General features: G+C 49.3%; 1 long non-coding RNA gene across 1 annotated transcript; it reads left to right on the top strand.

Moving 5' to 3' along the window:
- Positions 1-328: 328 nt before the first annotated feature.
- LOC135362389 (uncharacterized) lies at positions 329-2,858 on the top strand. Its single transcript, XR_010407009.1, has 3 exons — positions 329-818; positions 1,069-1,197; positions 1,542-2,858. It is a non-coding gene; the product is annotated as an uncharacterized LOC135362389 (long non-coding RNA).
- Positions 2,859-4,679: the final 1,821 nt, after the last annotated feature.

Genomic DNA, 4,679 nt, shown 5'->3' with positions numbered 1-4,679 from the left:
AGAGAATGGCTCAAAAAAAAAAAAAAAAACCTGTCACTTCTGAACAAACACCCCTTCGGTTCCCAGCCGTCTAGGACAGTGATAAATGAAGCATTGGAAGAAATGCTGTTAGTTCAACCACTCAGAAGTGAGGAGTGATTTAGCAAACTTCCACGCAGAAACATTATATTCCATAGGTCCTGAGGTTCTCTTGCCTCCTGTTTTCTCAATGTTTTCTTGTTTTCTGAAAATGTGACTAAATCCAAAACACAGACTATAATCATGATGATTTCATTGATTCTCAATGCATTTCATAAACAAGCCAAAAGCAAGAGATGTATAGTCCCAACATATTGGCAATTTGTCAGCTCTGCTTGAAGTATTTTAAATTAAATGACATTAACAAATGAGTAATCATCAGAATAAATCACATAATAATTGCATTACTAACAAATCAAAACGTAGGCAACCCAAAGGTTGCTGACGTGCACCAGCCAATAGGTACAACTAGCGTCATGGTCACACGAATGTCTGAATCTCAGTGGCCCAGCCCCCAATCCAGCCTGTGAAGAATTACAGTCTCTTACAAAGTTTTCCTCCAGGACTTTACAGGAGTCTCCAAGGGTCTTGACACGTGAACGTGAATCATCTCAGGCCTCCCGCGCTGCTGTCCATGCAAACCGAGCTGTCGATGTGCCCTGCCCCAGCCCTGAGATCTGAGATTCCTGCCTACTTCACATCATCTCAGTGACTAAAAGGCCCACCACTGTCCCTGCACGGACTCTGCTGAGCTGGATGGAGACCCTCTCTCTGGCACCAGATTGCTGAAGCTCACAACGGTACTCCTCCCCTCCCCAGTCACTGCCATGGGGTAGAGGAAAATGGCCCCCCGTCGTCCTGCTGTAACTTCCTTGACCGCTTTGCACTGGGTCCCAAAGCATTACAGAGCTTAATAGTTTTCTTTTTTTTTATTCCTGGCCTTTCCTCCTGGGGTGCTCTGGGGTGTCGATGCTGCTCCCCTCGGGGGCTGGGTGTGGCTCACCGTACCAGCCTACATTTTCCCTTTCATTGAATTCTCCCCCCCACGAGGGTCCAAATTGCCTTCCTGAAAACTGGCTTCAGTCAGAACCCCAAACCATCAGCTGTGACACTGAGGGCTTAACCCCCATTTGTGGACATGGTTTAAGTCTCCTTCCTCAGGACTTCTCCGGTTCCCAGGTAAGTCATCAGTTACAAATAAACACTTGGGAGGAAGAGTGTTGCCCAACAACACATTCCAAATATTCCACACTCACTCAGCTCCTGGGCAGCTGAGATTCAGATACAGATACACAGTGTATTTTATTTTTTATTTATAAAAGCAACGTTACAGCTATAAACAGCACCTACAAACTTCAACTCTAACTGGAGCACAAGAGCACACACACACAGAAGCGGGTATGTCCATTCAGACTTTCCCCCCTCATTTATCATAATTTCTGGGAAAAGTGTTGGCTTTAAAAAAACAAACAAACAAACTATTGCTTAAAAGTTTCTGGGAATTTTATTTCTCTGAAAAGCAGATGTGGATGATCCTTGATGAGATGCTAAGTGAAATAAGCCAAACACACAAGGACAAATATTGGATGATTCCGCTTATATGAAGGACCTGGAGTAGTCAGATTCCTAAGGACAGAAAACAGAACGGCAGTTGCCAGGAGTGGGAAGAAGGGGAATGGAGAACTACTGCTTCCTGAGTACAGAGTTGCAGCTTGGAAGGATGAAAAAAGTTCTGGAGGTGGATGGTGGTGATGGTGGTTGCACAACTTAATGTCACTAAACTATACTGCTAAAAATGGCTAAAATTGTCAATTTAATGTTATGTCTATTTTTATCACAATAAAAAATAAAAGAACTTATGGAATACTTTTTTTAAGATTTTATTCATTTACTTGTCAGAGAGAGTGAGCACAAGCAGGGGGAGTGGCAGGCAGAGGGAGAGGGAGAAGCAGGCTTCCCGCAGAGCAGGGAGCCCGATGCGGGGCTCGATTCCAGCACCCAGGGATCATGACCTGAGCCGAAGGCAGACGCTTAACCGACTGAGCCACCCAGGCGTCCCTTTACGGAGCTCTCTAAAAACAAAAACAAAAACAAAAACCAGGCAGCTGCAAAGGTGTTGTGAATGGAATCAAGGAGGTGGTCCAGCTTTGGGTCTGGAGTGAAACGATTTGCCAGGGATACTGAAGAAGCGCTACAACACTGACGAGGCTAAGTTGAGCGTGAAGAAGGCTGAAGAGAAGAAACACTGATTTTTTTTTTTTTTTTTTGGCATGGTGTGTAGTAATGATTATCCCTCTCAGAAATGTAGCATTTTAGCTTTCAAAGCATTTCCACAAGTGATCTAACTTGTTGTCATGACAAGAGTGGGAAGTGAAGGGCTGGGTTTCAGACTCCAGAGCTACAAAGGGGGAAGTCACCCTGCCCCATGGATGCTCTCAGCTTCCTCAGGGAACTGACCCCCCATTTGCCAACGGGTAAACTGAAGCTCAGAGAGATGAACGGACTTGCCCCGAATCTGCTACTACTGAGCAGAGTGGAGACCTGACCCTAAGCCCCTCGACTTACTACTTCGTGTTCTTCCGCGGGCATGAATTACAACAGAATGAAACTGAAAAAGTAAAAAAAAAAAAAAAAAAATTCCTAGCCGTGTCAAAGCATGAAAGAATCCCTAGTCTACATTAAAACTCAAGAGAAAACAGAATATAATTTGGGGATATATTTTAAGCTTTATAAAATCCTCCCACCCCCGCCTCTGAGTAGGAAAGTGGGTAAAAACAGAATCTGGGGTGAGAAGTCATCTGTTTCATCCATGATGTGGAGGAGAAGAATCTGTAAGCCAACACCCCGCATTTATTTCAAGTACTGTGCCTCATTCTGCCAGCCTTGGCAGCCAGCCCACTTCGTTTGCTCCAGGGGCCCTTCTTCGGAGTCATGGTCAGAGCGCTATTTTGGGATGATAAAAGTGGCCTAAACAGTCGTGAAGCTAGGATTTAAAAGGACAGACACATAGATTAAGCCACCTGGCTGCCATGGCATGCTGGGGGTTAAGCATCCAGATGTGTATCGAGGCCTCGCCTGCACGGCCCAGCCTTCCCCGCAGAACATCATCCCTGTGTCCTGGCCTGTTCCAGGAAGCAGCTGGAGTCGCCGGCAAGAGAAAGCACGTGGTCTCAGGGGTGAACCCGGGACAGCCTCGGAGGTGCCAAGGATTTATGTGAGCAGCCAAGTGTACATGACAGGTCTGCGTGTGCTAGAGAAGGGAGTTCCACTGCTCAGATGAGCCACTCATTGCAGAATTCGCCCACAGGGGGAAGTGAGTCAATGACTGGGGCAGTTCACCTTCTGCCTAGATGTGTCATCAAATCAGCTTTGTAAAGCCTGGCTCCGGGAATGCGTTTGCTCACCCAAATGCGGTTCTGTGGGGCTACAAAACATCTCCAAGAGGGAACGCTCACGGAGGAGAAAGTTCTGAGGCTTTCCCTGTGCCAGGAACAGGGCCAGTGGCCTGAGCCTGACAGCTGGCCCAGGCGTGGTCAAATCTGCTGACGAGAAGCCCAAAGCTGCCGGCAGCATCAGCTCCACATCTGGGACTGGTGACTCATCGGCTCCTCTCGCCCACAGCCCTCCATTCTCAGGCAGGCCTCAGCATGCGGGCCCCACCGCACTGAGGCCCCAGTGCTCAGACGTGTCCCTCCACCCGCGTGCCCATCGGGATTTGTCCTTATCTCCAACACTGGCCTTCCCCTTCCCCATAGACTCAGCCTGGTCTGCCAGCTCCAGGTCCAGGGCAAACTGTGTCCAGACGTCTCAGACCCAACCCAGGCTATTGAGTCGTGGCCCTTTAAATTTAGCAGACCCATACCCACAATGCCTAGCTGGCCCACCAGGGTGAGCCACGAGCCGCACCTGTTCTAGGCCAATCCTGTTTACCCAGGATCTACTATTTTTGCTCTCACCTCTCCGGTTCTCAGATTCCTGGCTCCCTATCCCAGCTGCCATTGCTGCTTCACTTTGGTGACCCTTTGGACTTCCCTTTTTAGACCACAGCCTCTCATGTGTTTCTGACTCAACTTGCTGGGCAGTGCTGGCTTGCCTCCTGGTCTCAGGTGAGGACTCCATGATTCAGCCCCGGCCCCTGGGTCCTCCTTTAGCAGGGATCATTCCCAGGACAGGAAGAGAGTGAGGATTTGCTCCCTGGTCCCTGCCTGCTTCTGACCCTCAGTCTTCCTTTGCCCTCCAATTCTAGCAGCTGGGGGGTTCCCTGATCAAGCCCCCGGCTGCTGGCCCCAACTTGGGCCCTAATTCCTGGAATCCCTCCCTCACCTGGAATAGCTCTGCCCTGGGCTCAGCTTCTGATTTCATGCTGGCCTTACCTGGGTCCCAGCAGGCCCAGCCCACCCCCACCGCCACCCCCACTGTCTCACTGAGATCAGAGGGAGGCTCTCCAGGCTCTCAGGGAGTGGAGGTCTGAGAGAAGAGGACAACACCGCTTCCTGCAGAGCCCTGACAGGGCACGGAGACTGGGGAGTCTCACATCTGTCTGCAAACATTTCTGTCTACAGGTTTGGGGTGACTTTTGAGGGGAAACGTAACGAGGCATCAGAAGGCGAGGCACTTGCCATCTCGGGGGACCTTGTTTCCTACTCGCTAAATTGTGTGTC

The sequence above is a fragment of the Mirounga angustirostris genome, unplaced genomic scaffold (assembly GCF_029215605.1).
Source record: "Mirounga angustirostris isolate CCGP_5_RB_7025 unplaced genomic scaffold, mMirAng1.0.hap1 SCAF_13, whole genome shotgun sequence".
In the NCBI taxonomy this organism is placed as follows: domain Eukaryota; kingdom Metazoa; phylum Chordata; class Mammalia; order Carnivora; family Phocidae; genus Mirounga; species Mirounga angustirostris.
Note: the sequence above shows the minus strand (reverse complement) of the source record. Positions and strands in the feature narration are given on the sequence as shown.